The following is a 21,708-nucleotide window of genomic DNA, read 5'->3' on the forward strand; positions in this document are numbered from 1 at the left end:
TATACTGCACTTGCTCTTACTGTTGTTCCTCTTGGTTCTCCTTATTATGCCCCCAAGGAGTGGTTGGTTGGCTTGTGGCACTCACTGATGCTACTTGTAGGCCATCAATTCTTTTGGCCATTTACTCAAATTGTTGCTGAATCTGTTGCTGCATCATTTTGTTTTTAGCTAAGATTGAGTCCACTCCTTCTAACTCCATTACTCCTCTCCTTTGTGATGGTTGGCGTTGCCTTTGATGAGCAAAGAAGTATTGATTGTTTGCCACCATCTCTATAAGGTTTTGGGCTTCCTCTGCTGTCTTCATTAGCTGCAATGAGCCTCCTGCTGAATGATCTAATGCTTCCTGAGCTTTCTGGGTCAACCCTTCATAGAAGTTTTGGAGTCTATCCCACTCACTAAATATTTCTGGGGGACATTTCCTGATTAAGGCTTTGTATCTCTCCCAGGCATCATACAGTGACTCTCCATCTATTTGAATGAATATTTGCACCTCTGTTTTCAGCTTGATGACCCTCTGAGGTGGGTAGAACTTGGCTAGGAATTTGCTCACCAATTCATCCCAATTGTTGATGCTCTCTTTGGGAAAGGTTTCCAGCCATTGAGTAGCATTGCCCCTCAAAGAAAATGGGAATAGAAGTAATTTGTAAATGTCAGGATGAACCCCATTTGTCTTGACCGTTTCACAAATCCTTAGGAAAACAGACAAATGTTGGTTGGGCTCTTCAAGAGGGCCACCTCCATAAGCACAATTATTCTGCACCAAGGTAATTAGTTGAGGCTTCAACTCAAAATTGTTTGCCTGAACATTTGGGGGTGAGGATGCTGCTCCCATAATGTTTGGGATTGGGGATAGTGTAAGAAGCTAACACCCTTCTTGCAGGTTTAGCATTGTTGCTCACTCTCTCTTCATGCACCTCAGCCTCCATGACTTGCAAAAATCAGAAACAAACCAAATGAATCATGGACATTCTAGTGCCAGAATGTGGTTAGAGGGTTAGGTGACACAATGTGTCAAACAGTTAATGTGCTTAGTAAAAATAAAGAAAAAGTGCTTAATCTAGACCACCACCTTACTTAATCATTGTCAATCTAATTCAATCCCCGACAACAGCGCCAAAAACTTGATGAGTATTTTCGGAAAACGAATTCCAAACACGCAAATCTCACCGGCAATTATACTGGGTCGCATCAAGTAATAATAACTCACGGGAGTGAGGTCGATCCCACAGGGATTGAAGGATTGAGCAATTTTAGTTTAGTGGTTGATTTAGTCAAGCGAATCAAGTATTGGTTGGGTGATTTGTGATTGCAGAAACTAAATTGCTTGAAATGTAAAGGGAGAGGGGTAGATTGCAGAAAATTAAAGAGCAAAGAAAGTAAATAAGCTGAATCTTAAAGAACAAGTAATGTAAATTGCAGAAACTTAGATTGCAAGAAATGTAAATGGCTAAATCTTAAAGTGCAAGAAATGTAAATTACTTGAATTATAAAGGGAATTGGGAAGTGGGTTTGCAGAATTTAAACAAGGAAGAGTAAATTGCACTAAACTGAAAAGTAGAAGAAGAATTGAATTGAACCGGATCTAAAACGGAAATGTAAATGAACTTGAAAAACATTAAACAGAAAATTTAAAATGAAAACTCCAGATCTTAGGACCCAAGAGACTAGATAACCGAGTCTAGATCTCAATGCCTTCCTAGATCCAAATGTAGAATTCAATTACAAGAAATAAAGAAAAGTAAATTGCAGAATGAGTAGAAGAAGAGGTAATGAACAGAAATTGAAATTCAATTATGCAGTAAATAAAACAGAGAGATCTCAAGATGAGATTGAAACAGAATTCTTTCAATTCTCCAACCCAAGATCCAAGACAAATTGGAAATGAAATTGAAAGCAAGACAACTAAGAGGAAAAGAATTCAATTCTCCTTCCCCAAGACTCAGAATCTCCAAATATCTCCTAACCAAAAGCTCTCCAAAACTACTCAGCCAAATTAAAAGGAAAGCTCCCTGAAAACTTAAATCCTAAGCTATTTATACACTTTCTTCAAATGGTCTTCAAGCCTTGAATTGGGCCTTTGCTCTTGATGGAATTGGGTTGATAAAAGCCTCTGTTGATTGCTCTTGGATTTGGAGAGAAACCCATTGTGAACCGGGCCATGAATCATAAAAGCTTGAGTCAAAGTTTGAGGCAAACTTTGGCTCAAGCTTTTCATATCAGTTGCCCCCTTTTGCTGCTACCAACGTTTGGGCTAAAGTTTGAGGTCAAACTTTGAGCCAAACGTTGAGCCTTCTTGTATGCCTTGTGGCGCCAACGTTTGCCAAAAAGTTTGAGGCAAACGTTGGCGCAAACTTTTGCTCTCCTGGGTGTGTTGATGGTGGTGCCAACGTTTGCCAAAAAGCTTGAGGCAAACGTTGGCGCAAGCTTTTCTCCTCCAGGGTGTTGGTGTGTGGTGCTAACGTTTGCCAAAAAGTTTGAGGCAAATGTTGGCGCAAGCTTTTCTCCTCCAGGGTGTTGGTGTGTAGTGCCAACGTTTGCCAAAAAGCTTGAGGCAAACGTTGGCACAAGCTTTTTCTTCTTCCAGGGAGATTTCAACTTTTCCAAAAGTTTGAGCTAAAGTTTGAGGCAAACTTTGGCTCAAGCTTTTTGTTCTCTCTTGCTCCTAGCTATTCCTTCTTTCTTCAACCTTCTTCAAAGCTCTTTTTCCCTATCATCAATCAACCAAACATATCAAAGCTATGCTCAAAATCATGAGATTGTTATTCTTTCATAGTATATGACAATTATAGCACAAAATCTCATGAAATTGCATTAATTCTTCCATGGTTGATTGAATCAAAGAAAACATGAAATTCTACTCAATTGGCTTACTTATGGCTCAAGAAAGTGCATAAAATCAATTGAAAACAAAAGAAAAAGACTAGTGAAACTAGGCTAAGATGACTTGTCATCATGGAGGGGGGGTATGGTTCGGCCATTATGGACGGGTTTGGGTGGTAAAGTGGTTTGAATTTGAATGGTGAGGTAGGTGGGGTTTTATGAAGGATGGATGTGAGTGGTGAAGAGAATGGTGGGATTTGATAGGTGAGGGGTTTTGGGGGAAGAGGTATTGAGGTAATTGGTGAATGGGTGAAGAAGAGAGAGAGAGGTGGGGTAGGTGGGGATCCTGTGGGGTCCACAGATCCTGAGGTGTCAAGGATTTCTCATCCCTACACCATGTGGTGTGTAAAACGCCCCTTGCTGCCAATCCTGGCGTTAAAAGCCAGGATGCTGCCCATTTCTGGCGTTTAACGCCAGCTTCTTGCCCATTCCTGGCGTTAAACGCCAGTCTGGTCCCCATTTATGGCATTAAACGCCCAGAATGATGCCAGACTGGGCGTTTAACGCCCATTCTGCTACCCTTACTGGCGTTTAAACGCCAGTAAGTTTCTCCTCCAGGGTGTTCTGTTTTTCATTCTATTTTTCCCTCTGTTTTTGCTTTTTTAATTGTTTTTGTGACTTCACATGATCATCAACCTACAGAAAACATAAAATAACAAAGAAAATAGAAATTTAACATAGATAAGTAAAATAAAATTGGGTTGCCTCCCAACAAGCGCTTCTTTAATGTCAATAGCTTGACAGTGGCTCTCATGGAGCCTCACAGATGTTCAGAGCAATGTTGGAACCTTCCAACACCAAACTTAGAGTTTGAATGTGGGGGTTCAACACCAAACTTAAAGTTTGGTTGTGGCCTCCCAACACCAAACTTAGAGTTTGACTGTGGGGGCTCTGTTTGACTCTGTATTTAGAGAAGCTCTTCATGCTTCCTCTCCATGGTGACAGAGGGATATCCTTGAGCTTTAAACACAAGGGAGTCTCCATTCACTTGAATGATCAATTCTCCTCTGTCAACATCAATCACAGCTTTTGCTGTGGCTAGGAAGGGTCTGCCAAGGATGATGGATTCATCCATACACTTCCCAGTCTCTAGGATTATAAAGTCAGCAGGGATGTAGTGGCCTTCAACCTATACCAAGACATCCTCTACAAGTCCATAAGCCTGTTTCTTTGATTTGTATTCCATCTCCAGTGAGATTCTTACAGCTTGTACCTCAATGATCCCTAGCTTCTCCATTACAGAGAGAGGCATAAGGTTTATACTTGACCCTAGGTCACACAGAGCCTTCTCAAAGGTCATGGTGCCTATGGAGGTAATTTTCCAGGGTCTTGTCTCTTCAGAGGTAATTTCTGCCTAGTCAAGTCATCCAGTTCTTTGATGAGCAATGGAGGTTCATCCTCCCAAGTCTCATTACCAAACAACCTGGCATTTAGCTTTATGATTGCTCCAAGGTACTTAGCAACTTGCTCTTCAGTAACATCTTCATCCTCTTCAGAGGAAGAATACTTATCAGAACTCATGAATGGCAAAAGTAAATTTAATGGAATCTCTATGGTCTCAGTCTGAGCCTCGGATTCCCATGGTTCCTCATTAGGGAACTCCATGGAGGTTAGTGGACGTCCATTGAGGTCTTCCTCAGTGGAGATCACTGCCTCTTCCTCCTCTCCAGGTTCGGCCATATGAGACGTATTTATGGCCTTGCATTCTCTTTTTGGATTCTCTTCTGTATTGCTTGGGAGAGTACTAGGAGGGAGTTCAGTAATTTTCTTACTCAGCTGACCCACTTGTGCCTCCAAATTTCTAATGGAGGACCTTGTTTCAGTCATGAAACTTTGAGTGGTTTTGATTAGATCAGAGACAATAGTTGCTAAGTCAGAGTGGCTTTGCTTAGAATTCACTGTCTGTTGCTGAGAAGATGATGGAAAAGGTTTGCTATTGCTAAACCTGTTTTTTCCACCATTATTATTGTTGAAACCTTGTTGAGGTCTCTGTTGATCCTTCCATGAGAGATTTGGATGATTTCTCCATGAAGGATTATAGGTGTTTCCATAGGGTTCTCCCATGAAATTCACCTCCTCCATTGCTGGGTTCTCAGGATCATAAGTTTCTTCTTCAGAGGAAGCTTCCTTAGTACTGCCTGTTGCTGCTTTCATTCTAGAAAAACTATGAAAAATCATATTGACTTGTTGAGTCAATATTTTGTTCTGAGCAAATATGGCATTCAGAGTATCAATCTCAAGAACTCCCTTCTTCTGAGTTGTCCCATTATTTACAGGATTCCTTTCAGAAGTGTAGATGAATTGGTTATTTGCAACCATTTCAATGAGTTCCTGAGCTTCTGCAGGCGTTTTCTTCAGATGAAGAGATCCTCCAGCAGAGCTATCCAATGACATCTTGGATAGTTCAGACAGACCATCATAGAAAATACCTATGATGCTCCATTCTGAAAGCATGTCAGAAGGGCACCTTCTGATCAATTGCTTGTATCTTTCCCAAGCTTCATAGAGGGATTCACCTTCCTTCTGTCTGAAGGTTTGGACTTCCACTCTAAGCTTGCTCAATTTTTGAGGTGGAAAGAACTTTGCCAAGAAGGCATTGACTAGCTTTTCCCAAGAGTTCAGGCTTTCTTTAGGTTGTGAATCCAACCATTTCCTAGCTCTGTCTCTTACAGCAAAAGGAAAAAGCATAAGTTTGTAGACTTCAGGGTCAACCCCATTGGTCTTGACAGTGTCACAGATTTGCAAGAATTCAACTAGGAACTGATGAGGATCTTCCAATGGAAGTCCATGAAACTTGCAATTCTGTTGCATTAGAGAAACTAATTGAGGCTTAAGCTCAAAGTTGTTTGCTCCAATGGCGGGGATTGAGATGCTTCTCCCACAAAAGTCGGGAGTAGGTGCAGTAAAGTCACCAAGCACCTTCCTTGCATTGTGTGCATTGTTATTTTCGGCTGCCATTGTTTCTTCTTCCTTGAAAAGCTCTGTTAGGCCCTCTAAAGAGAATTGTGCTTTAGCTTCTCTTAGCTTTCTCTTCAAGGTCCTTTCAGGTTCAGGATCAGCTTGAACAAGTATGCCTTTATCTTTGCTTCTGCTCATATGAAAGAGAAGAGAACAAGAAAGTAGGGAATCTTCTATGTCACAGTATAGAGATTCCTTGAGTTGTCAGAGGAAAAGAAGAATAGAAGGAGGAGGTAGATAGAAGAGAATTCGAACATATAAAGAAGGAGGGAGTTCAAATTGTACCTTGAGGAGGAGTGTTAGTCCTTTAAATAGAAAGATGTGAGAAGAGGGGAAGAATTTTCGAAAATAAATTAAAAAGATTTTGAAATAATTAAAAAGAAATTTGAAAATTTGATTAAGATTTTCAAAAATTAAGATTAGGAAAGAAATTAAGTGATTTTTGAAAAGATTTTGAAATTAGAAATTAAAAAGATATGATTGAGAGTTAATTTTGAAAAATATGTAATTGAAAAGATATGATTGAGAAGATATGATTGAAAATCAATTTTTAAAAAAGAGAAAGTTTTAAAATTAAAGTTGATTACTTGACTAACAAGAAATTAGAAGATATGATTCTTAAAATTTAAAATTTGATCCTTTCTTAATAGGCAAGTAACAAATCATGAAGAGATATGATTGAAAAGACATGATTTGAAAAAGATTTGCTTTTGAAAAATTATGAAGATTTGAAAAAAATTTGGATTAAAAAACAAAATCTTCCCTCTAGTGTCCTTCTGGCATTAAACGGCCAGAATGGCATCCATTCTGGCGTTTAACGCCCAAAATCCTACCTTTTTGGGCGTTTAAACGCCAGTTTTCCTTCTTCACTGGGCGTTTTGAACGCCCAGCTTTTTCTGTTTGATTCCTCTGCTGAATGTTCTGAATCTTCAATTCTCTGTATTATTGACTTGAAAAGACACAATTTTGAAAATACTTTTGAATTTTTAATGATGAGAAACAATCAAAATACAACTAATATTAGGAAACTCAAATCAAATAATGCATGCAGGACACCAAACTTAAAAATTTTCATATAAGAGACACTAACAAATTGAGAATGCATATGAGAAATAACAAAACGCAAAAAACAAGAGAATTTAAAGATCAGAGCACTGAAATCATCAAGAACAACTGGAAGATCAATGAAGAACATATTGCATGTATTCGAAAAATGCAAGAAGAATAAAAACATGCAATTGATACCAAACTTAAAAAATTGATACTAGACTCAAACAAGAAACATAAAATATTTTTGGTTTTTATGGTTTTATAAATTTTTTTGTGATTTTCGAAACTTATATAGAAAAGAAAATAAATAGAATCAAAACTTTTAATAAAAATTCCAGGAATCATGCAATGTTAGTCTAAAGCTTCAGTCTAAATAGATTAGACATGGTTGGCCAAGCTTCAGTAGGACATTACATTCAACAGCTAAATTGATGAGAATCAATTAGCTTTTGTGATGATAAGAACATCACCTTGAAACTCTAGAATTCATTCTTAAAAATTCTGAAAAGAACCTAATCTAAGCAACAAGATGAACCGTCACTTGTCCAAACTCGAACAATCCCCGGCAACGGCGCCAAAAACTTGGTGCACGAAATTGTGATCATCAACAATGGTGCCAAAGGACTTGGAGCTCTTAAACATGAATCACACTTTGTCACAATTCCGCACAACTAACCAGCAAGTGCACTGGGTCGTCCAAGTAATACCTTACGTGAGTAAAGGTCGATCACACGGAGACTGTCGGCTTGAAGCAAGCTATGGTTACCTTGTAAATCTCAGTCAGGCGAATTCAGATGGTGATGGAGAATTGATAATTAAAAGATAAATAAAACGTAAAATAAAGATAGAGATACTTATGTAATTCTTTGGTTGGAATTTCGGATAAGCGTATGAAGATGCTTTGTTCCTCCTGAACCTCTTCTTTCCTATTGCCTTCTTCCAATCATTCATACTCCTTTCCATGGCAAGCTTTATGTTGGGCATCACCGTTGTCAATGGCTACTTCCCGTCCTCTCAGTGAAAATGTTCCAAATGCGCTGTCATCGCACGGCTAATCATCTGTCGGTTCTCGATCAAGTTGGAATAGGATCTATTGATCCTTTTGCGTGTGTAACACGCTCAACAATCGCGAGTTTGAAGCTCGTCACAGTCATCCCTTCCCAGATCCTACTCAGAATACCACACACAAGGTTTAGACGTTCCAGATCTCAGGAATGGCCGCCAATAATTCTAGCCTATACCACGAAGGTTCCAATCTTAGATCAGAAACCCAAGAGATATGCATTCAAGCTTGTTCATGTAGAACGAAAGTGGTTGTCAGTCACGCATTCATAGGTGAGAATGGTGATGAGTGTCACATAATCATCATATTCATCATGTTCTTGGGTGCGAATGAACATCTTAGAGAAGAAATAGACTTGAGTTGAATAGAAAAACAATAGTACTTTGTATTAATTCATGAAGAACAGCAGAGCTCCACACCTTAATCTATGGTGTGTAGAAACTCCACCATTGAAAATACATAAGAACAAAAGGTCTAGGCATGGCCGAATGGCCAGCCTCCCAAAGAGGGTTCAATCATCAAAACATGATTCTAGGATGATCAAAAGATGAAAATACAATAGCAAAAGGTCCTATTTGTAGATAACTAGTAGCCTAGGGTTTATAGAAGTCAGTAATTAATGCAGAAATCTTCTTCCGGGCCCACTTGGTGTGTACTTGGGCTGAGCGTTGAAGTTTCCATGTGTAGAGACTTTTCTTGGAGTTAAACGCCAGCTTTTGTGCCAGTTTGGGCATTTAACTCCAGCTTTTGTGCCAGTTCCGGCGTTAAACGCCAGAATTCTTGAGCTGACTTGGAACGCCTGTTTGGGCCATCAAATCTTGGGTAAAATATGGACTATTATATATTTCTAAAAAGCCCAGGATGTCTACTTTTCAATGCAATTGAGAGCGCGCCAATTGGGCTTCTGTAGCTCCAGAAAATCCACTTTGAGTGCAGGGAGGTCAGAATCCAACAGCATCTGCAGTCCTTTTTCAGCCTCTGAATCAGATTTTTACTCAGGTCCCTCAATTTCAGCCAGAAAATACCTGAAATCACAGAAAAACACACAAACTCATAGTAAAGTCTAGAATTGTGATTTTTAATTAAAAACTAATAAAAATATAATAAAAACTAATTAAAATATACTAAAAACATACTAAAAACAATGCCAAAAAGCGTATAAATTATCCGCTCATCACTAAGCAATTTACTAGTGGTTGACAATCCTTTTGTTTTTTATGAAAACTGTAAGCATGCCTTTGAAACTTTAAAAACCAAACTCACAACAGCACCAATCATCACACCCCCAGATTGGGAATTACCTTTTGAACTCATGTGTGATACAAGTGACCTTGCAATTGGTGCTATGTTAGGACAAAGGAAGGGCAATTTACACCATGTCATTTATTATGCAAGCAAAGTATTGAATGAAGCTCAGAAAAATTACACCACAACAGAGAAGGAATTATTGGCAGTGGTTTATGCATTTGATAATTTTAGATCATACTTGATTGGATCTAAGGTTGTAGTTTATACTGACCATGCTACCCTTAAGTATTTGATGTCAAAATAGGACGCCAAACCAAGACTTATCAGATGGATATTGCTTCTACAAGAGTTTGACATTGAAATAAAGGATAGGAAAAGGAGTGAAAATCAAGTTGCTGATCATTTATCAAGGCTGCCACAAGAAATAAATCAAGAAGCTTCCCATCCAGTGAACGAAAGCTTTCCAGATGAACATATTTTACAAATTCAACAAGCCCCTTGGTTTGTAGATATTGCAAACTATAAGATTGGAAGGAAGATCCCTCAAGATTTCACCAAGCAACAAGTGAAGAAGCTGCTCAATGAAGCCAAGAAGTTCTTGTGGGATGAACCATTCTTATTCAGGAGGTGTCTAGATGGGATGATTAGGAAATGTGTTCCTGAGAATGAAATGAAGGATATACTGTAGCAGTGCCATAATTCAGCCTGTGGTGGTCACTTTGGACCATAAAGGACGGCTGCCAAGGTACTCCAAAGTGGAGTTTACTGGCCAACCATCTTCAAGGATGCCAGGGAGTTCGTTCATCTATGCAATGAGTGCCAGAGAGCCGGAAGATTGACAAGAAGGAATGAGATGCCTCAGAACTACATCCTGGAGGTAGAACTCTTTGATCTTTGGGGTATAGACTTTATGGGCCCCTTTCCACCTTCATACTCCTTCAAATACATACTTGTGGCAGTAGAGTATGTTTTAAACTGGGTGGAAGCCATAGCAACAACCACATGTGATGCACAAATTGTCCTTCAATTCCTTAAGAAGCACATTTTTACTAGATATGGAGTGCCTAAGGATCTTGTCAGTGATGCTGGTAGCCATTTTTGTAACAAACAAATAGAGAAACTACTTCACAAATACAGAGTAATGCATAAAGTAGCCACACCATATCACCCACAGACCAATGGCTAAGCAGAGCTTTCAAATAGGGAGTTGAAGAGGATTTTGGAAAAAACAGTGGGGAACACAAGAAAGGATTGGGCCAGAAAATTAGAAGATGCTCTCTGGGCATACAGGACAGCCTTTAAAACTCCTATTATAAAGTCCCCTTTTCAGTTATTATATGGAAAGTCCTGTCACCTCCCTGTAGAGCTTGAGCATAAAGCCTTTTAGGCCACTAAACTCCTCAACCTTGATTCTCAAGTAGCAGGAGAGAAGAGGCTACTGCAACTAAATGAGTTGGATGAGTTTAGACTGGAAACCTATGAAAATGCTAAGATTTACAAGGAAAAGGCTAAGAGATGGCATGACACAAGGATCTCAAAGAAGGAGTTCAAACCAGGACAGCAAGTACTCTTATATAACTCCAAGCTCAAAGTTTTTCCTGGCAAACTCAAGTCCAAATGGACTGGTCCCTACTTGGTGACAAAGGTTCTTCCTTATGGAAGCCTTGAACTTATGGATGAAGCAACAAAGGACATCTTCACAGCAAACGGTCACAGGGCAAAGCATTACTTGGGACAAAGAGAAGGAGGTTCAGGAATTAAGTTGAGCAAGAATGAAGGATGTCAAGCTAGTGACATTAAAAGAGCGCTTGTTGGGAGGCAACCCAACCAGAGGTAGTTTTCTTTTCCTAACTATTTCAATAAAAAGGTTAAGTAGATTTATCTGTATTGTAAGGAGCTAAGTTTGGTGTTGCATACCAAAACAATTTAAGGGTGAATAAAGGATGCTAAGTTTGGTGTTCCACTAAAAATTTCATTTAAAAACACATTTCAACCATCTGCATAAATGGTTACTAGCTCCAAGCAATCAGGGAAATCACTAAACCATTGTTTGTCTTCTGGTTTTTAGTATTACTACCTTTAGCAAAGGCATAAGGTTTCACATATATGGTTGACTTGTTGCATAAGAGGCATTGGCAAGGGACTAAGTTTGGTGTTCACACACCAAAGTAAGTTCAAAAGCCTACAAACAATTCATGCATGCTAACCAATTGCTTAAGGGCTTGGGAAACAAGCAACTTCCAAGGATGGTGTAGGAAAACATTCAACCTCTAGAAAGAATCTGCATCATCATCCAAAAAAGATACAACAGAGATAAATAAGGATGACAGAAGGAAAGCTGGGAGACATTCCCAAGAGGTTGTATTGACACTTAATCCCTTTTTCTGTGAAGCATTATAAATTGGAGGTTCTTGTGTACCTTGCTGAAGTGTTCAATTAAGTATAGATGTAGATGTCTGCTAAGTGTTCTAGTTTGTATGCTTGTTATCACTCATCTGCTAAAAATTATGCCTTGTTTCCCTCTACATCAATAAGAGAAAATGTTTAAAAAGAAAGTGATTGTCTAATGTGGTAGGAGTAAGAGTAAAGTTCAGTGGTGGTAATTGCATGATTAAATGATAAGCTCAATAATAAAAGCTGCAGAATAGAATGTCTTTTGTAGTGAGAACTAAGTTGCTGCTATGAAACCTTCAATTAATGAACATCCTTGGAAAATGAAGAAAAGTAAGAAGGAAAAAGAAAAGAAAAGCCAAAAATTGGCAACAAAAATGAAAGAAACAAATAATAAGGCTAGACACCAATAGCTTGGACCTTAGGACACATGCTTGTGGTGCTTCTTGTACTAGGATCGGCTTGGACAATTAGGTTCTGAGGAGTCTTTTAAAACTTGGTAACTTGGATTAACTAATCTGGGATTACCAACCGAAAGTCCATTATCAAGAGCAACCTAGTTACAAAGCATTTATTAACCTAAAGAGATGCTGGGCATCAATGTTCCTAAGAAGATTTGTGAGCCAAGTGTTTGTAGTGAAGAGGTGTTGAGAAAAATTGAGCCAAAAGGCTACTGGAACACTTGACATTGAGCCACCATTAAGAAATAAATTTCTAAAGCAAAAGAAAGAAGGAAAAATCTAAAAGGGATCAACAAAAGAACAAGGTAATATAGCAGCAACTCTAGTGAATCCTCAAAGGGACATTTCATATCAGAAAGCTAAGAATAATTGAGCTGCATTTTGTCTGCATAAAACCTCATGAACCAGATTTTATTACCTGCTAAATAAGGACATACATGCTTCTCTGTTTCATTTCATTTCTTCTCATGTTTAGTGCTTTCTTGGGGACAAGCAAGATTTAAGTTTGGTGTTGTGATGACAATTCATCTTATGCTAGTTTCACAAGCATTTTTCATTAGTTTCATTAGGTTTTATGCACTTTCTTGCACAATAAGTAAGTAATTGCAGTGGATTTTCATGATTATTTTGAATCAATCAAACATCATTTATTTTACACAAAATCATAGGGTTTATGCTAGAATTAATTGATTTTATGAATGATGCAAAGACCTTGTGATTTTGGTGATTTTTTCATTGCTTGTTTGGTTGCTTGTAGGTGAAGAAATAAAGAAAGGAAGAATAAGGGAAGCGTTGCATGCAATTAGAGAATGCCATGCTCAAAGAGCAAACATGCCTAACGTTCACTTCTAAAGTGAGCGCCACACTCACTTATTTACCTTTTTCGTGGATTTTGAGATTAGGAGGCAAGCTTGTGTTGTCCGTACGTAAGGTGCAGCGCTCAATGAGTGAGCGTAGCACTCAGTAAGGGAGCGCCAAGGAAGGGAATTGCGCACCAAAGAAGCACCAAAGAGCCAGCGCTCAATGAGTGAGCGTAGCGCTCATTAAGGGAGCGCTAATGAAGAAAAAAGGCGCACGAGGGATGCACGCTGAGGGAAAAGAACGTAGCGCTCACAAAGTGCACAGAGCGCTCTACTGGGAGCAAGCATGCACCCTGACCCAAGCCACCAAGCACCTCAGATCCACTTCTTCAAAAACCCAAAAGGCCCACTCTAATTGCTTGAGGACTGAAAATAGAAAGTGTATAAATAGGATCAAATTTGATTTGAGGGAGGGGCCTTTACTTCACACTTTTCTTTTACTTTTCTTTTTCTCTTGAAATTTTCCTTTTAGAATTTTAGAGTTTGAGATCAGATCTGGGTTTCGTTTTCTTCTGAGTTTCATTTTCTTTCTTCTTCAATTTTATCTTTTCTGTTTTGACAGGAGAGCAATTGAGCTCTAGGCTTTCTTTCTGTGTTACTTCACTGAATTTGTCAATTTCTCTTTAGAATTTCAGAATTAATCTAAGTTTCCTTGCTATTTTGATTCTTCTGAAATCTTTCATCTCTGATTTGCTACTGAGATCCTGATATGAATCTCTTCATCTCATACTCCTCTGATTTACTGTAATTTACAATTCCAGTTTTATTTTGAATCCCAGTACCCAAATCCCTTTATTCTTCATGCAATTTAAGTTTCCTAGCAATTTAGATTCAGCAATTTAAATTCCTTGCACTTTAAGTTTCAGTTATTTACCTTTCTTGCAATTTAAGTTTCAACTCTTTTACTTTCTTGCACTTTAAATTTCTGCAATTTACTTCTTCTGCATTTTAAGATTTTGTCAATTTACTTCATCCCTTTTATTTTCTTGCAATTTTACTTCTGTTAATCAAGTTCTACTCAAATCATCAAATATTCGCTTAAATAAATTCATCATCATACTAAAGTTGCTCAATCCATCAATCCATGTGGGATCGACCTCACTCTTGTGAGTTATTACTACTTGATGTGACCCGGTATACTTGCCGGTGAGTTTGTGTGGAATCGTTTTTCCCTTATCACCTGTTTTTCCAAAAACATTTTCTCAATTTCTAAAGTACTCAACCTTAGCTAAATCAAACTTCAACCCCAAACATATAAACCTTCAAATATTCATGACCCATAAGCAAATTAACCTATCTAACTAAAAGATTAAACTAATCCTAGGTGAATCAATATAACAAAAGAAAGCAATTAAGTCAAAGAACTATAAACAAAAAGAGAAGGGTTAGAACAATATTACGATGGTGGGGTGTCTCCCACCTAGCACTTTGGTTTAACATCCTAAGTTGGACAATTTGAGGGTCTCACATCAAGGAGGCTTATGCTTCCATTCCTCCTTGCTCCTCCACCCATGCTTGGTCTTCAATTGTCCTCCAGGGTCCCATGCTTTGTTTATCAATACCCCTCCATGTTGATCTTCAATCCTGCAATGGGGTGACCAAACTCTTGAATTCTCATCAAGACTCCAAATCCTCCTTTGAAAACCTCTCAACTGTGCCTTGCATTATCCTTGGAACTCGAATCTTGAGGGGGCAAACTTAGCTAGCCTTAATCCATCATGCAACCCAACATTGATCTCTTTCTCACTTAGCAATCCCCAAATGATTCTAAGTTGACCGTCCGTTTCCAACAAAGCATACTCATGTGGGCAAATAAAGTTAAGGGATGAGATTGTTACCCACTTAAACGGTGTGTCGGATGGTTGCTTAAGAATGGAGACTTCCAATAGCCTTGAAATTTCCGCTCCCTTGCACTCCTCTTTGATCACCTCCACTTCTTGTTCAATCCTCACCGATTCTTTAACCACTTTTTAAACTTCAATAAGCTCAACTTCATCCACTTGTAGCAAGTCATGCTTTAATTCTTCCTCTTCCACTTGGGTTCTAAACCTTCCTTCATCCCACACTCTTTAATTGAGGTTTGTAACATCCCTTCCAGCAAAATACCTTGCTTAAGTTAGGGTGTTTCTACTATAAAGAACATTACGTAACCTTTTCTAGTATTAACTACTTAATTATCGAGTTTACATTTCAGTTTTAAGAAAATGCCAAAAAATGTTGTTTTTATTCATTAAAGATATGTTTCAAAGATTTCCAACAAATAATAATCACATAAATATTATTAATAATAATTCTTATACAAAAGAAACCAAATGAAACTCAAATACAATATACCAAACCTACCCCTCTATGTAAAATAAAATCTCAAGGGACAACAGCGAGGGTACTCTATAAATGCACTTAAAGCCATAAAGAAAACCTACTAATCGCCAGCAGCTTTAAATTGCATCTTCAAACCTTTGTCACTGAAAGGGTGTAAAATTTAGGGGTGAGAATCAAACCACAAGTTCTCAGTAGAGGTCAAGAGTGCCGTAAAAGTAAAAAATAAATCACAAATAGATAATTTAGTTCAACAATATTCATTTTCATTAATTATATAAAACTCTTTGAAATTACGTTGAGAAAGAATTGGATATTAGCTTATAAAAATCTCGGTACGAATAGTCAGCCTGTCCCAAGCATAGATTCATTAAGTCTATGCTGAACCAGTATAACTTTTCATATAATACTTAACACTAAGCGCAATTGAAAAATAGGCAAGTAGCACACAAATAGACAAATAGAACACAAACAACAAAACAAGGAATAAAATAAAAGCACAAGAAATATCACAAAGAATAATGCGCAAACAAGATGATCCATGTCTAGCCCTAGTGCAGGTAATGAGCTCATTTGTCAGTTTCTACCCGCTCCTGACGTAACCCAGCATTACTAGCCGGATATGGATTTCCTGTTAGCTATACACCTGTTTACAGGAAATAACCCCTCTGCTACCACAAGGTCTACTGCACGCAAGAAATAACACATCTGCCACTACAGGGATGTATGCCAACACACCTTCTGTATACAGGAAATAACCCCTCTGCCACTACAGAAATGGAACAGGTGGTCGCGGTTGATGGGTTAAAACCGAAATTCCAACACCTAAAACTCACCGGGAAGTGTACCAGGTCACATCAAGTAGTAATTATTCACATGAGTGAGGTCGATCCCACAGGGATTGAAGGATTGAGCAATTTTAGTTAGGTGGTTAATTTAGTTAAGCCAACAAGTGATCATTTGAGTTATTTTGTAGCCAACAAAATGTAAATGACAAGGAATTTAAATTGCAGAAACTTAAAGTGCAAGAAAGTAAAATAGTTGAAACTTAAATTGCAAGAAATGTAAATAGCTGAAGCTTAAAGTGCAAGAAATGTAAATTGCTTGAATAATAAAGGGGTGTGGGGTGCTGGGATTCAGAAATTAATGACAGAAAGTAAAGAAGATGAATTAATTGCAGCAGATCTAAACAGAATTGGAAAATTTCAATGAAGGATAAAGCAAAAAGTAATTTCAACGTAATTACAAGAACTAGGAAGGAAATCCAAAAGCTCAGAGGCTCAATGAGACTAGAAAACAAGTCTAGATCTCAATTCCTTCGTTGATCCAGCAGAGAACAATTTGCAGAAGGAAAGAAAATTTAAAAATAGTAAAGAAGATTTAGATCCAATCCTTAGATCAATTGAGAAGAAGAGTGGAAGATGATTCTCAGAATTTGAATCAATGGAACTCTTTCCAATCTCAATTCAAGATCCAAAGGAAGACAGCAAAAGTAGCAAAGAAATGAAAATGAAATCAGAAAGCTAAATCCAAATCATAATTCCTTAGAATTATGCAGAAGAGAACCAAGATGAATTGTAGATCAAGGATTGAAACAGAATTCTTTCAATCTCTATCCACAATTCAAATACAGAAAGCAAAAAAATCAAAAGTGAGAACAAGGAAGAGAGAACTCAGCTCTCAATCCCAATTCTCAATTCAAAGCTCAAAATCAATGAAAATTCCAAAGTGAAAAGTAAAAGTTAACAAAAGGTCCTTTCTAAATCAAACTAAGTCCTATTTATACACTTTCTATTTTTGATCTTCAGAATTTGGAGTGAGCTTTTCAATTGGTGAAGAATTGAATCCAAAATAGCACTTAAAGTGAAATTGGCCCATGGTGCACCTCCAGGGGAGCGTTCAGTTAACTAAGTTAACTGAGCACTCCAAGTCTTGGTCCTTGGCTTCATTTTGGTTCGTGCCTTGCTCTAGGGTAGCGTTCAGTTACTTTAAAGTAACTGAGCGCTACATGTGCTTCCTTGGCTTTCCCATGTTGCGTCACAAGCCTTGCTCTAAGTGTGTCTCTATAGCGCTCAGTGCAAAGTAATTAACTGAGCGCCCCTTGCTTGTGAGGTGAGTTAACTCAGCGCCTCTTCTTGATTTGGATGAGCCCAGCTTCAAGTCTTGGTGGAAGCAAATCACAAATTTTCTTGGCATGAAGGGGTAGAGCTCAGTTGGAAACTTTTAACTTAGCACCCTCTTTGTAAAACACTAGCGCGGCGCCTTATGCTTTGACATGAGAGCTCCAGGTTCGATTCCTTGTGAGGCCACTTTGGTGCCAATTTTCTTTGGCCAAGTGAAGCTTCATGACTTGTTCCTTGCAAAGTGAAACTAGCGCTCAGTGAAGAATAAGTAACTGAGCGCCTATTGTTTTTGCACCAGGAGGCTCCAAGTTCGAGCCTTGTTGAGTGCATCTTGAGGATATTTTCCTTGAAGATTAATAGCGCTTCTTCCTTGCAAGTGAGGAGCTCCAAGTTTGACTCTTGGTGGATGCACTTTGGCACATTTCTTTTGCTTGTAGCGCTTCCTCTTTGTCCTCCATGTGTAGAGTTCGATCCTTGGATCCCCCATTTTACTTGATTGTGCTTTGATTTCTTTCAAGGGGGAGCACAAAAAAGGTAGAATTAGTTAAATGAGTGCCAATGCTTTCTTCCATTCTTTTGGGCGCTCAGTTAGGTAAGTCAACTTAACGCTAATGCTTCCTTGGCCTTGTTTAGTTTGATGCTGGGCTATGGCCTTTCTTCCTTTGGTGCGCCACACTTTTGGTTCCTTAGGTCACGCTCTCCCAAGCGTGGCCTAAGGTTCAAAGCGTTCTTTTACTTCAAAAGCATGCCAAAATTCCTTTTTCATCCATTTCTTCACCTACAAGTAATTCAAACAACCAATCAAAGCATTACCAAATTCACAAGGTTCATAAATCATTCAAAAAAATAAATTAAATTTATCTTAAACCTCATGATTTAGTGTCAAATAAAGGATGGTTGATTAATTCAACAAAACTATGCAAATCCACTCCAAATTACTTACTTACAATGCAAGAAAGTGCATAAAACCTAATGAAACAAGTGAAAATTGCTTGAAAAGCTAGCATAAGATGACTTGTCATCACAAGACCAAACTTAAACCTTGCTTGTCCCCAAGCAAGCACTAAACATAAGAGAAAATGAAATGAAACAAAGAAGTATACATGTCCTTATTTAGCAGATAATTGAACTTGGTTCATGGGATTTTATGCAGACAATAGTAGCTCATTTATTACTTGCTGACAGATAAGAAATGTTTTCTTAAAGGTTCATTAGAGTTGTTGCTATAATACCTTACTTTTGCTTGATCCCTTGTTCACTTTTTCTTTCTTCATTTTGCTTCAAATAGCTTATTTATTAATGAAAGCTTGGTGGCAAATGTTGCAGCAGCCTTTTGGCTCAATTTTGCTCAACATTTCTTCACCACAGACACATGACTCATAATTTCTTCCTAGGAGCATTGATGCCCAGCATTTCTTTGGATTACTAAATGTTTTGTAACTAGGTTGCTCTTGATGGTGGACTTTCAGTTGGCAATCCCAAATCAGTTGATCTAAGTGGCCAAGTTTCAAAATACTCCTCAGAACTTACTTGTCCAAGCATATCCTAGTACAAAAACACCACAGGCATATGTCCTAGGGTCCAAGCTATTGGTGTCTAGCCTTATTATTTGTTTCTTTGCCAATTCTTGGCTTTTTTTTCTTTTTCTTTTTGTTTTGCTTCATTCTCAAGGGAATTTCATTAATAACAGACCTTATAGCAGCAAGCTAATTCACACTTTAAAGAACATGTTATTATGCAACTTTTGTTATTTGAGCTAATCATTAAATCAAACAACTACCACTACTGAATTTCATAGTAACTTCTACAACATTGAACATTCACTTTTCTAAATCAAACATTTTTCTTTTATTCATTGCAGAAAGGAACAACACAAAATTCAAGCTAATGATGGATGACAAACATAATGCCATTCATTTGTAAGAAAACTACTCAGAATATGAAATTTCAAAACATAAGGCATTTGGAGGCATCTCATGTCTCAGATATACATCTCCTTATTAAATTTTGAAAAGAAAACATGAAAGAAACTGGTGTACGAAATTGTAAATCACACTTTTCACAATTCGTACCACTAACCAGCAAGTGCAATGGGTCGTCCAAGTAATACCTTACATGAGTAAGGGCCAATCCCATAGAGATTGTTGGCTTGAAGAAAGGTATGGTTATCTTGTAACTCTTAGTCAGGATATCAATTATAATTATCAGTTGACTTGCAAATGAACAAGAGAGCATGGATTAAATAATACTTATTATGCAGTAATGGAGAATATGTTGGAGTTTTGGAGATGCTTTGTCTTCTGAATCTCTGCTTTCCCCCTGTCTTCTTCTTTACGCACGCAAGGTTCCTCCTATGGCAAGTTGTGTGTTGGTGGATCACCGTTGTCAATGGCTACTGATGAGAGGAACTTTTGCGTGGTCTAAAAATTTGTGGATAAATTCTCGTTGCAAGTATAGTTTCTAAACCTTCAAAAGTCATTTCATACAAACGTTTTGGTTGTCACAAGTAACAAACCACTTTAAAATTGTTAACCGAAGTATTCAAACCTCGGGTCGTCTTCTCAAGGAACTGCAAGGAAGTATGTTTTTATTATTGGCTATAAGGGTTGTAAATCGGGGTTGAGAGTGAGGAATAAGTATGACAAATACTTTAAATGGCAATTAAAAATAAATAAATAACTGTAAAATAAACTTTTGGCAAGGTATGAGAATTTGGAAGTCCAGATTTAGTTATCCTTATCAAAAATAATGAAAGTTAAATCTTAATTCACTTAGTTAACCTTTACTAAAGTAAAGGAAAGTCAAGGGACTAATTAGTTTGATCTTCGAATCCTATTTATTTCCTAAGAAAGGGTTGGGATTATTGAAGTTCAGTTCAATTAGCAAAGATAACAGTTATCAATTATGTTGAGATAAGATAACTCCTGAGTTACTGCTTTTTTAACCAAGACCAAAAGAGAAAAAAGTAAATCTGCTGGAATAAAAATGCCTTCAGATGTAAAGAAACAATAACATAAAATAAAGAAAGCAATCATAAACTGAAATACCTCAAATAGCATTAATAAGATAAATTATAATCTAACATGAAGAGTTCATGAGCCATTTTGGTGACATAAAGTATAGATACGAATAAAAGCAGTAGAATAAAAATATAAAAAGAATATTAAACCTGGGATTGAGAGTCACTCCTAAAACTAAGAGAAATCCTAAATCCTAAGAGAGAGAGGAGAGAACCTCTCTCAAAACTAATCTAAATCATGAGAAGTAACTAATTTTGCCGAGCTCTCATTGAATGGATGCATTCCCACACTTTATAACCTCTGGTCTATGCCTTCTGGACTTGGATTTGGGCCAAAAAGGGCTTCAGAAATCGCTGGGAGCGTTTTCTGCAATTTCTGGTGCGTGGCCTCTGTCACGCGTCCGCGTGGGTCACGCAGCCGCGTCATTCGGAGCTTTGCTTGTCACGCGGTCGCGTCAGTCATGCGGCTGCATCGCTGTTGATTCACGCTTGGCATGCGTCCGCGTCGCCCATGCGATCGCGTGGATGCCAGTTTCTTTAGAAACTCCGTTTTGTGCTTTCCTTCCATTTTTGTATGTTTCCTTTTCCATCCTTTAAGTCATTCCTGCCTTAGAAGATCTGAAACTACTCAACACACTAATCACGACATCGAATGTAAATAAAGGTAATTAAAATAATTAATTTTAAAGCATAGGAAACATGTTTTTCACATACATCACATAATAAGGGAGGAAAAGTAAAACCATGCAATTAGTATGAATAAGTGGGTAAAGAGTAGATAAAAACCACTCAATTAAGCACAAGATAAATCATAAAATAGTGGTTTATCAATCTCTCCACAGTTAAACATTAGCATGTCCTCATACTAAGCTCGAGAGAACTATAAAAGTGAAGAGGAATGGTAAAATGTATGAAATGCAACCTATGTATATGAATGCAAAATGTTTCTACCTACTTGGTTAAAAATAAATAAATTCTCCAAGACAAATATAAATCAGATTCCATTAATTCAAATCATACAAAATAAGGTACAAGTGAACTTGTAAGAAGATAGCTCATGAAAGCAGGGAATATAGAATTTAGCATTGAACCCTTACTGGTAGTATATATCACTCTAACTCTCAAGTGTCTAGGGTCAATCACTCTACTCTTCTCTAATCATGCTTTCTAAACTTTGTTCTTCATCTAACCAATCAACATTATTTAATGTACCAATGCAAACATCATGAGGTCTTTTCAAGGTTGTAATGGGGCTAAGGTAAAGGTAAGGATATATGTATGGCCAAGTGAGGTATAATATGAATCTTTAATTAACCTAAACTTTCACCTAACATAC

The 21,708-nt window shown here is 37.7% G+C and overlaps 1 non-coding gene and 1 pseudogene across 1 annotated transcript; one reads left to right on the forward strand and one right to left on the reverse strand.

The window, feature by feature from the left end:
• The window catches only part of LOC148567703 (uncharacterized), a 190,689-nt pseudogene that overhangs the window by 135,591 nt on the left and 33,390 nt on the right, over nucleotides 1-21,708 (reverse strand).
• LOC148567708 (small nucleolar RNA R71) lies at nucleotides 5,329-5,436 on the forward strand. The gene has a single exon (XR_015881960.1). It is a non-coding gene; the product is annotated as a small nucleolar RNA R71 (small nucleolar RNA).

Source organism: Arachis ipaensis, chromosome B4 (genome assembly GCF_059453495.1).
Source record: "Arachis ipaensis isolate K30076 ecotype BB chromosome B4, ASM5945349v1, whole genome shotgun sequence".
Lineage (NCBI taxonomy): Eukaryota > Viridiplantae > Streptophyta > Magnoliopsida > Fabales > Fabaceae > Arachis > Arachis ipaensis.